Here is a 12,500-nt window from a genome sequence, read left to right as displayed (position 1 = left end):
GACAGAGAGAGAGAGAGAGAGAGAGAGAGAGAGAGAGAGAGAAAGTGAGAGAGACAGAGAGAAAGTGAGAGAGAGAGAGAGAGAGAGAGAGAGAGAGAGACAGAGAGTGAGAAAGTGAGAGAGAGAGAAAGAGAGAGAGAGATAGAGAGAGACAGAGAGAGAGAGAGAGAGAGAGAAAGAGAGAGAAAATGAGAGAGTGCAAAATAAACTCTCCCAGACTAAAGCAACTGGAAGTTTCTCTCTTAAACTCCAGTGCTGTTTTTTTTTTTATAAATAAGTAACTGGAAAAAGATCAAAGTTGGAATCTGAAATTATTTCAGTGCCTCAGAATCGAAAGAGGAGTGTCAGTTGTATCGTGTGCAACATAAAGCCGATAGCGAATGATCCTTCTAACTGTACCAACCTCACAGGTACGTGCACGCCGGCCAGGTGCACGTGGCTTACCTGCTGACTGCCTGTCCAACAGAGTGACAGGATGTAAGAGGTGCCCAGTCAGCCGTCAGCCTGCAATGATGAAAGTGCTCGTGAAGAAAGAATGAAAACAGCTGTTAGTTACCTTTGACTAAGTAGCACAGTTGACCTTTCTCTCTTACACACACACACACACACACACACACACACACACACATCTGCCAACAATCTGTTTTGAGTCAGACAAAAAACTTTTGAATTGTCACTTTACAAAATATTTGCCTTAAGATACAAACCCCCTTCACCCTCTCAGGTTAGCGTGCGTGCGTGTGTGTGTTAAGGTTTCTATTGGAGTCTTTGAGGAGACTGAAGAGCCTCAGGCGTTTTGCTGGAGGTGATTTGTCTCTACGTTATCCCTGCATGAAGCCTTTTCTCTCTCTCTCTGAGGTGTCTCTCCCACTCAGTCCCTCACTTTTTCACTCTCTCTCTGGTGAATTCCAAAGCTCTAAAACAGCCTGCAAAAATAATAGAACGTGTAGCAACAGTATATGTCATTAAACTTCCCCAGTGAAACTGTTTAGTCTTTTCTGATGGAGAAAGCGGAACTCACCTCTGCCTTCTGTCTGTCTGTCTGTCTGTCTGTCTGTCTGTCTGACTGTCTGTCTGTCTGTCTGTCTGCCTGCCCAGGCCTGAATGTCGTTTCTCATCATTTAACACGTTTAGACCGAAATACCTTTTCCAAGTGTACAATCACTTGGTAGAAGTTTATTTCACAACGATGTGCTGAAGTGTGTAGGGGCGAGTGGGGATGACACTGAGGTGTTACAGAAACCCAAAATTCATGCCTATTTAAAAGCATATAGAGTAATAAGGACTGGTCTTACTAGCTTACCAAAGCACAGTGTCCAAAAAAGACCATTAGCATACATGCTAAGCTAACTAGCTGACTATGTCATGCAACCTAATAAAGGCAGACATGATAATGGAAAGCGTACTAAGAAAAGGAAAATTACACCTTAGGGACAGATACACCTTAGGGACAGATACACCTGAGGGACAGATACACCTGATGGACAATTACACCTGAGGGACAGATACACCTGAGGGACAGATACACCTGATGGACAATTACACCTGAGGGACAGATACACCTGAGGGACAGATACACCTGAGGGACAGTTACACCTGACAGACATATACACCTAAAGGACACTTGGAAAGATTGCTGTGACGTCATCTCTGATGGTCCTCTCCTGGTGTTCCAGGAGATTTTCTGGACTGGCGGATTTTGCAGTTTCAGGCTGATACTTTTGAATGTTTCAGGAATAAAAAAATAAAAAAATACTTTACGAGAAAAGGAGAAAATAATCTGTTTATGTAAAATGACAAGTTTGTTGTTTTTGGGACAAATCTGGTATACCAGGGGGTGCACCAAACCCCACGGTAACCCAAAACACACGTTGACGAGAGCGTAAATAAACTTCTGATTAAAGCAGAAATGTTCTCTGCTCTCTGGCAGGTTTGATGCCATGTGCAGTGATAACATTTGGACATCCAGGCACAGTTCCTGGGCAGTGACGACAACGTGTTTGTGAAGGCCCCCTGTGCACAGGATCAAGTCTGTGGCTTTCCCCACGGAGGCTAAGTCTTGACCTGGGTCAGATTGCAGCGTCGTGGGGGATTTCCCTAGTGGAACCCTAGTTCTCTCAGAAATTCAGTTCTCAGCGTTCACTACCGACATGAGAATACAAACAACTGGAAATGCGATGGCCACAGAAGTGATGTTCCATGGGAAGTCTGTGTTTATTCAGAGTGCGGTGTTCTGCATAAATGTGCTCCGCGGCTCTTGGAGTAGTCACATTCATGTCATAAACTCTGCTTGGTACAGTCTTCTAATGTTGTGCTACTACAACTAAGTACATTGTGAAAAATGTAGCATATTATGCATATTTTATCCTGCTGCTTCCTCTCTGGAGATGAGCACAAACCAGAGCACTGATCACTGTGGGCCTCTCCAGCTCTGACTCTCTGGCAGAGAAAGTTTCCCAGAGAGTCAGAGCGCTCTCTCTCTCTCTCACTCTCTCTCTCCCTCTCTCTCTCTCTCTCTCTTTGTACTGATCATCAGAGCAGATAGCTCTGTTAGTTGACTGGGGCTGTAACCTGGGTAATGTGGATGTTAAGGCGCAGTAATGTCCTCTACTCCATGTCGTAGCAGGCTTTGTGTTCCTGCCCCATGCTCCTGCCCCATATTTCGGCCCTGTGTTCCTGCCCCGTATTCCTGCCCCATGCTCTGACCCGAGTGCACCATTCCCATGAAGGTGCCTGCACCTGTGCAGAGTGAGTGCGAATGGGGAGGTAGAGCATGAGGATGGTCTATGGTGGTCGGAAGTGACGCCCATTGTGTAACAAGAACCCGCTGTACGGAACAACCTTCATCCTACTGCCTGAATGTTACTGGTGTGTCTTTGTGTGTGTGTTTGTCTAAGTGTGCATGCATGTGTGCAAGTGTATGTGTGTGTCCACAAGTGTATATGGATAGGTGCATGCGTGCGTGCGTGCGTGCGTGCGTCTGTCTGAGTGTATTAACTGTGATCCAGCCTCTCTGTCTCTTCAAAGCTCTGTCTGTGCTCAGTGGAAATCAATGAGGCGTTTTGATTAGTGCAGCTCTGGGAAGACCTGTGATTATTACCAATAAAGAGAATTAGATCAAATGATTTTTGACTTTGAAATTTGTGTTTAATCAAATTTGAGATAAAGTCATCAGTGAAATTGCTGTTGATTTATAAATAAGATAATTGTTGGCTTTCCAGTGCCTTCCACCGAACGGGGCTTTATAGCTTTAGTCAAACCACCTCGTTCAATTTTAAAATGACCTATTGAGTGCGAGTCTCTCTGGGGCAATGTCCTCGACGCCGCGCCCGCCCTGCGTGGTCTTCTCTTTTATGCCTCCGCCCGAGCGCGAGCCGCGTGTGTGGATGCGGCGGTGGGAGTTTGCTTTAGACCGTTATCTCCGCCGCATGCGTTGGAGATATCTCAGAGCCTTTTAAAGTTTCCAGCTCCTCGCCGTCCAAGCCTACGGGACATCGTTAATTCGGAGCTGATAATACGGCGGCAGATAAGTCCGCGTCCGCTCGGTGAGGGTTTTGTTTTAGGGAGAGCGAAGCAAAATACCCCTTATCAACCTCATCTGGTTTCATGTGTAATGCAGTGGGAGTAATACGTTGAACTTTTTTTTTTTTTTTTGTCTTTACTTATGTGCGTGCATGCGCATGGATATATTTAGAGCTTTGACAAAATTTAATGACGTCAAAAATATTCGGAACTTTGTAATAGGCTGCCGATGTCAGCTGCAGTAGCCAGTACACTGCATAGTGGAAGTATGCCCAACCATCACCTTGCACTGTTTCCCAGCTTGAATTCCGACCGCCATCCCAACCTTCATCCCGGCGTCGGTGCGCTCCCAGGGTTGGGGCTCGGGGGTGGGGTGGTTGAGAGAGCGGCCCGCCCACGGCTGCTTCACGTCAGCGCTCGGAGGAACCAACCCACACGCCTTTTCTTTCTTTCCTCCCGGTCTTCCTCTGCGGTGGCCCGCTACGCTACTCCGCTTTGCCCAGCGGAGCCCACTTGTGTCTAAGAGTCCTCCTGTGGGCTCTAGTGTTTGCAGAGACTAATGGTGTTGCTGCCAGCCACTGAACAGGTCGTACTTAGCAAAAACAAGTCTTTACTCAGTATTAAACAGCTCGGTGTGTGCATAAAGGGTGGAATTTGCGTTTTCCCCATCTGACATCTGTGTACTCTTCTCGGAGTGGTTTGAGAGTTGTCCTATGTCACAGTTTTTGCAGTTTCTGTAGAGAGATACAGAGATTTCCGTTTACTGTTCCTTATTCTTTTCTGCATCTGTGAAGAAACACTGCTTAGGCTTGTGTGGGGAGTAATGAGCTATTATGAAGAGCTTGTTCACGTTAAGAACAGTTAAAGAAGAAAAGGTGAGGACTAACAAATGGTCCAGCAGCAGTGTCCCGTCGTTTTGTGGACGATAAAAAAAAAAGGTGCGACTGGTAGAAACGGAACAGGCCACACCCCTCTGCAGTTATCTGATTGGCTAGAGGAAAACGGCTCGTGTATATATTCAAAGACTTCCTCCAGACCTCCTCAGAATGGATGGGAGGTCTCTGTTGTGCCAGACTCTTAGTACTGCATATGACAGTGGAATGATAACATGCATTTAATGTTTACAATAAATTTACCATCATCTTTTGATTATATTTGTGTGTAAAAATCCTGGCCTGAATAAACACAAGCATACTCCCCTGCCCAGACGCGCGCGCACACACACACACACACACACCAGCTGCTGCAGGTCTCTGCTTGGCTGCGTAGCACTGGGTAGGTAGTGGAGGTCAGTTGTCTTTGTGGCCTAGCTGAGCCAGAGACAGCATCGCACCCCAGGAGGCCTGGTTTCTGGACTCGCCTGGATTACTGGCCCCTCACGTGAGACACTGCACACGCTGATCCAGCGGGACGGTGAGCCAACCTGCTTTTGGCTTAGTGCTGCGATGGGAACACCAGACTGCTAGCACACCTCTTCATCTTGCTAAACGGAGGCCAAGCTTTGCCACTCAGTAACACGCAGCACAGTGTGACTTTGGGCAAACTGGCACCTTGGTGTTACTCTAAAGGGAGCCTAAAAGAATTTTTAATGTTCACGTTCGAGTTTAGTAAACAGTGCACGGCCATTTGCCTGCACATGTTCATGATATTAATAAATGATATATGGTCGCAATATATAGACGCATTTGAAGCGTCTTCAACGTGTTCTGACTCTACAGCGGCTGTGTGCGTGTGTGGATGTGTGTTTCTGGTTTCTACACCTCAGGTTGCCCCTCTCTCTGTTTTGGAGTGCTTGTGTCTCTACTTTTGTGTGTGTGCGTATGGCTAGTTAGTCGATGGAAACGGTGAGAAGAGGAAAAACGAACCCCCTTTTCTTCAAACAAAACTAATTGGAAGGATTCCGCCGTACAACACACAATTATGGCGTCTCAGGGTTGCATTACTCGCTGAGGACGTGAAACGGGGACCTTTCCTCAATGTCTCTGTGTAGGAGTATCTGGGTTGTTTTGGCAGTCTTATCAGAAACTGCTCTAATTAACCTCAACTATATGAACCTTCTTTTATGTATGTAACCTACTTAATACTCAAATATACATCGTGTGATCTTTGAGGTAGAAAAAGAGGGAGTTGTCATTTTTTAAGTCTGTATTGAAATAATTGGGTCCCGTAAAAAAGGAAACCCAAAAAAGAGAGTCCACACTTTGCTTGTGACCTTCCAGCTGTGTTTTTTTCCTCAACAAAACTTATTTAATGTCCGGCTTTATTCATTACCTGGTTGGGATGTGTGTGTGAGTGAGTGTGTGAGTGTGTGTGTGTGTGTGTGTGTGTGTTGGACCCTCCAGAGATGACTTTGAAAGACTATCTCCAAGGCCTAATTAGAAATAACGTCTCCCCTTTTGAATTGTCAACTCTCACCTCAAACAGAAAAACCCAAGTCGTGCATTTTAAGCAGCTCACCAGCGTGAGTGTCTAACTTTGTTTTGACCTTAGTGGAATTCCTGTGATGAGTATAAAATGACTTTGTGACGTATGGATTTGGAACACACACTCGTTTGTGCCTTCTCTCCCTCTCACACACACACGCACAGGCTCAGTCTCTCTCTTTCTTTCTCTGTGTGTGTGTGTGTGTGTGTGTGTGTGTGTGTGTGTGTGTGTGTGTGTGTGTGTGTGTGAGATGACGCTGGAAAGGTTATTTTCCGCAGCTCAGCATGCTTCCTGTAAACATTACAATCCATCAGAGAAGAACAGAAAAAAGACAGTTTGTTTTCACACTTAAAGGAGACATGAAATAGAGTGTCCTTAACTTAATCACCACCTTGTTTCCCTACATTTACATATATTTGCATATTAATTGGACTACAGATTAAAACTGGTTTTGTAATTTTAATTAAGTGTCCACAAAGGTATATGATTAGAACTGTTTAAAATACAGGCTGACATAACTAGCAGCAAAAGGCTCCGGAGCAGTGTCTGCTCTCTCCCATCTCGCTAGATGGAGATTACTTTCAGGGAATGCCTGTTTTATGATAGTCATTTTTAATCTTTAGTAGATTATGCAGCCAAGTAGATGGGAGGGGTGGGGGCTGGGAGTGGGGAGTAGGGCGGGGTATCAAAATCATTTTCATTTTTCAAGATTTGTCTTCCATTCTGCTGATTTGCAGCACTTGACGAAAAAAGTCCTTTGTAGCATTTCCTGATTGCAAATTAAGAGCCTTAGCTGCAACTCTAAAGAATGGAATTTTGATTTAGTGAGTAAGTAAGCAAATTATGCAAATGGTTTTCGAAGTACACAGAGAGAGAGAGAGAGAGAGAGAGAGAGAGAGACAGAGACGCGGCAAGGAACGGTGCTGTCCGTCGCCGCGGCACCTAGCAAAGCCTTCCGCTTTGGAGATCCGCGGGCTGAAGCGTGAGCCGGAGCTCCCGGCACTGGGCGCCAGATTAAAGGAACCCGGGCAGCGCAGCGCGGTGCACCTCCAGCAGATTAACCCCGCTCTTGGCTAGCTGAGGTCATCATTCCGAGACAAGACGTCTGTGAGAAGGAGAGTAGCCAGGCTGTCGCCCAAAGCTTCGTAGCTTCAGAGTGAAGGTGCATTACCTTCAGAAGCGGGGGGGGGGGAACATGCTTTCTTGGCTTTTCCAACCACTCCTCCATGTCACGGAAAGACTTATGCCCAATTTTCTGATGCAATTACACTGAAGTCAGGCTATCTTGCGGGCGACTTTAGGTGAAAGACGATATTGCTCCAGCGTTTGTTTGGTGTGGTCTGGAAACTTTTTGAAAGACATTTGGAAACATTTTCCCCATAAAATGCTTAACCGTTTAAGCAGTGGTATATGGTTTCTGTGCATACTTTCTGTCTCACATTGTCTCGGAGTAAAAGCAACTCCGGTTCGACTAAATCGGATCATGTGGACCTTTTTCGAAGGCGCTCTAAGTCCCGGGGAAACTCCCGCCGGCGAAGCTGACGAGGAAGACGCGGTGCTCGTCCTCCTCTTCCTCGGGGGCCCCCGGTGCTGTGTCCACATCACGATGTGTTTCTGCGGGGATGCGTGAGGGAAGGCAGCTGCACACGTGCGGCCGGTGCCGGCCTGCTCCACCAAACGTTCCGCTAGTCTGAGCTGCGCAACGGGCAAAACCGTCACAAGGTTCCTTCGCTCACCCTGGCGTTGCTTTTTTTTTTTTCTTTCTTTCCCCTCTGTTCCGTAAATTGCTGCTTCTTAGATTACTAAGCTGTCCTAATAGGTACAACCTGTGCCGAATGCGAGCACGGCTCGTCTTTCAGAAACGGAACGCATGTCCTCGTCGGTGATTTACGTGCGGCGGATCAGGGCTATCCGGCATGCTCGGCACTGTGCGATCCCGGGACCTCTGTCGTAAACACGCCCTAAACACCAGGCCCTGGTGCCAGTGCCTTAAATGTGGTTTCGATTGCTTCATCGTTGACATCAGATTCTTTCCATTTTCTATCTCTCTCTCTCTCTCTCTCTCTCTCTGTCTCCTTTTCCCTCTCAGATGGTCAAAAGCCAAGAATGTGAGTGACTCAGTGGAGGCGTGTTAAAGAGGGCTTTGCCTTGTTCGACATGACCCTAACACAGGGAGCAAATCTCTGGGCTGCTCACGGCAGTGCTGGCGTGTGGTACGAACCGGTAGTAGGAGCAACGCGTACTAATAAGGGCCACAGCAACAAACCCGTGGATTTTGATATCAGCTGTCATTCAAGCTTGGAAGGTTTTATTACCCTTTACTGTTTTACTGCAGCGTTTGACATGAATTAATTACACAGACTAACATAAGTTTACTTATAATTTTTTAGTGCTGGCAGTCTCAACTGTTGGGCTGGCCAATGTAGGCCTGTTAAAAATTAAGCAGCAAATCTTTTGGTCTTTACATTCATTGTTCTTTAAGGATTTAAGATATGACAGGGAATTTTTCACTTCTCGCACACAAATCCTGTGGCTGTGGTCCGCCCATGTTCTCTGAACATCATTCTAAAGTTTGAGAGCTTTGGCTAGACGTGTTACGTTTAGCTTTAAGTTAAAGGCCAGGAAGAGAAAAGAAACCCTGTGTATGCTTTACACTTCAGTTCCCATGTACTGTTACCACCTGGAGTCTTACCACCACAGCAATGCTTCCCAGAACAAGAGACAGAGGACAGATATATTGGACATTGTATATTGGACGTTGCAGTTATCATGTTACTTATTATGCCTGTGATGTGCCTTGCAATAACTTCGAAACCTTAAAGTAACACGGTTAAACATTCACCCAAAATTGACCAGAAATGTTCACATTGCATCATCCAAACGCTGCACATACCCACAGAGCGCTTTCCTGGAACCTCTGAGACGCTCACAGCCCATCATGTAAACAACAACAACAACAACAACAACAACAAAAACGCTGGGAATTGTTAGAGGACTTATTTGCAATGTGCATCTTGTGTTACCCATCGCAGCCTCAGCTAAAGATCGATTGGCCTATATTGAACAGCACTGGCACAGAGCGGAGCAGCTCCGCTTCTCTGTAGCCAGTGGCGATGAAGGACAGAAAACGCGGTGCTGTGCGAACGACGGCTGTCTCCGCTTTACGCGCTTTTCTAACTAAAACGGTCCGTAAACCTAAACCTTTTCTGCTCGTTAATGGAATTTGTCAACATGAAAAAGACATTATTGTTAGGCTGTCCTTCTTTTCCCTCCCCCCCTCCGCGAAATCCGCTGCCAAATTCAGATCCCGCTCTCCCGTGAACGTTTAGCGGTAGCTCGGGAGACCCGCGCTGCGTAATGAAATTACCTCCGCGCAAACAAATAAGGTCAGAGTCTCAAGGAGACGAGCTGGGGAGGCAGACTCGGCTAATTACGCACCAGGTTGTGCGGCGTGACAGCATCAGGGTATGAGTAATGGAACCCCGAACCAAAAATCATTTGCTAATATAATTTTAGCTTAATGCCAGTTTAATGTCGACGTGCGGGCCTATTGTCATTAACGCATAAACATTTCACTTGGGCTCTCGTTTTACGGGAAGACAAATTGAGATTTAAAAAGCCAAAATTGAAATCGGAGCCTTTTCAGCAGAGGTTGTTTTTGCTTACTGTGAGCGTTTTTGTATTCGGGGAGTTTTAGATGTTTAACTGTCTTAATCGTATTAAACAAAAGCCGTGGCTCTGACCGTTTTTCCCAAGCGTCTGTTTAGCCAAAACGTTATCATCTGCAATTAGTTTTACCTGCTTCCTATCGCTCCGGTGCATCGTATTACCTACACTGGAATGACCAAGCTTTTCTAATTATCGACCATGACTTATTTTAATTAGTTTACTCGGGCAGAATGCAGAGGGAGGGGGTTTGGGAATGTGTGTGTGTGTGGCTCGAGGCTGTCTCCGTGCGGTAGAGCAGGTCGGTATGATTTACCCATATGGCCACGCTCACAGTCTCCCGTTATAGATAGTCAGTCTACCTGTGTAAACCGACGCCATCCTTTCCTCCGTCCGACACACGCTACTGACAGGGAGGAAAGAATCGCTCTGTCAGCAGAAATCCTTCCACTATCTCCCTTCGCGCCCTTTCTTTCCATTACCACCTCGTTCAGTGTTCTGCAACGAGACAGAGTCCCCCGGCTGGGGCTATCAATAAAGCTGACAGGCTAAGCCGAAGACCACCTATGTCGCCCCGCCGCGTTTGGCTCCGAGGGGACCTGCTGAGTGCGGACTGTTGTGGTCGTATTTCACGACCACCCCCACCGCCCACGCCCATGCCCACGCCCTGCTGACACGGCGAGTGCGCGGTAATCCCCGCCAATCTGAGCACACACACCGTGGGATTATCACCGTCAGTGAGGTAAAAAGAAGGCCCGAGGTAAATTATGACTGAGAGGCTATGGATTTGGTGTAATCTGCTCAGTTTAGGCACACTGGAAGATGAGATTTAGTGTTGTTTCCGCTTTTTTCCCCTTTCTGTTCCTTAAAAAAAATAAATAAATCGGAGACAGAGAGATGCTAATTGGTTCTAATTAGCATGGCTGTGTAACAATGCACGGTTGGCTGACAGCAATAAGACCCCGCCCCCTACTTAGCATTATTGCATATTCACTCTTCATATTTTCTCTTCTAACCAGCAGAACGAGTATTGAGCTCAAGCTTCAATAGCAACATTTAGCTGTTTATGTTTAGGCGGGCAGACAGCGCTTCGACTTGTATTTGAAGCAGACATTTAGCAGACAAGGTGGCAGGGGAATTAATCCATGGCAAAAACACAGAGAGAGAGAGAAGATATATTATGGAATGTATCCCATACATTCCCTGCAGATTAAACTTCCAGATTAAAGATCCAGAAACTGCTTACATTATCAGCAAACTGCACTCTGTTCAGATTATCTCAGCTTTCTTTCCCAAGAACACTATAAATGCTAACAACAACAAACATATAAACAACGTTAATGAAAAGTGTTGATTGCTATCTGCACAGATAATCCCCAATTGAGGCAACACCAAAAGGTGTGTGTGTGTGTGTGTGTGTGTGTGTGTGTGTTTATGACACACTGCATTTATGGCACTCATCACGCACTGCAGCTGCTAATGGTCGCCTTTGCCAGCATACCTGACGCTTAGCACAGTTGTGGCTATGTTGCTCATTCAGGACTGTGTTGTCACAACTCAGCACCCTTGACGTGTGTGCAATAATTACTTAGGTGTCAAACCTCACGGTAGTCACAAGACACAGCTCCTGGAGTTTACAGTGTGTGGCAAATTGCATGAGTCCCTTTCTAGCGATTCTGACACAAGATCCACACAGGAGATGGTGGGGTCGGGGGATGGGCGGTTGCCATGCAGAATCCATCAGAGGTGTGTGGGCACGGAATTGCGCTGAGAGCATGTATCAGTGGTGATGTCCTTCCTATACCAAGGCCCATGGAAAGGGCTGAGTTTAAGAACTTTCAGTTCCTTCCTCTCTGTCAGCAGCAGAAGGGTTTGGGTGATCTCTCTCTCTCTCTCTCTCTCTCTCTCTGTCTGTCTGAGCAGGCTAAACAGCCAAACCACTCAGAACCTGGAACCCTCTGTGGGGGTGGAGGGTGTTTAGGAGCTGCTGGTGGTTGTGTTATTCCTCATGGGCGATGACAAATCCCATATGTCCCTGACACTGCAGTGGCCCTAATCCGCCCAGCGCCACACTGGCTCTTCCTGCCTGACCTGGAGCTGCGTCCAGTACAGGATATATTGCCAGAAAATTCTATTTTTCCCCCTTTATCCTGTTGTGAGCCAAAGTAGGCAAGATGTTCATAATTGTGCGAACTGCCCTTTAGAGTTTGAATTTGGAGTTTGGATATTGTGGTTTTGGCCTTCAGAGCACTAGTCATGAACTTTGTAGGCATGTAGTGGTGGTAGAACCATGGGGGGTGTTTAGACCAGTCATTGGTGCCCTGCTGAACCCCATGGGAGAGGGGGCAGAATCTCTAGAGTTGCAGCCCTAATACGGGCCCCCCTTTGGCCCTAGTCTCACTGCTCTACATTTGGACCTCTAATTTAAGGTTATTTATGTATCCCCAAAACCCTGTTATAAGTCTAAAGGGCTGTTATGTAATATCAGTATCACAAAAGGCTAATATCGCGATAACTACTAACACACAATATATTGTACAGCCCCAGATATAGCAGCTACACCTCTGGAGTGTTGTGAGATTTGCTTAGGGTGGTTTGCTTAAGGGTGTAAAAGCAGAGGGCAGATAGACCTTTGAACCTACAGTCCCCATGGTAACTACCCCGGTGCCGTCATTCCGGCACCAGCCCCAAGCTCTCGGCCTTTTCTGCCACTGTTTAAAGCAACCGAGAAATTAGCACGTAAAGAGATATAGCACTGTGCAAAATATTAAGCATGATAAACCACCAAGCCTAAAAGCCCGGAGTCTAATATACGCACATCCCAGGTATGCAAAAGTGATGAATATTCAGAACGGGGGGGGGGGGGGGGGGGGGACATTAGAATATTA

General features: G+C 46.6%; 1 long non-coding RNA gene across 1 annotated transcript in view; it reads left to right on the top strand.

The window, feature by feature from the left end:
• The window catches only part of LOC113583156 (uncharacterized), a 23,628-nt gene extending 21,177 nt beyond the window's left edge, over nucleotides 1-2,451 (top strand). The window contains exon 4 of the long non-coding RNA XR_003411234.3: nucleotides 1,931-2,451. This is a non-coding gene — a long non-coding RNA (uncharacterized LOC113583156). The remainder of the gene's footprint in view (nucleotides 1-1,930) is intronic.
• The last annotated feature ends 10,049 nt before the right edge of the window (nucleotides 2,452-12,500 follow it).

The sequence above is a fragment of the Electrophorus electricus genome, chromosome 3 (assembly GCF_041902795.1).
Source record: "Electrophorus electricus isolate QZ-2024a chromosome 3, ASM4190279v1, whole genome shotgun sequence".
In the NCBI taxonomy this organism is placed as follows: domain Eukaryota; kingdom Metazoa; phylum Chordata; class Actinopteri; order Gymnotiformes; family Gymnotidae; genus Electrophorus; species Electrophorus electricus.
This window is presented reverse-complemented; position numbering and strand designations above follow the sequence as displayed.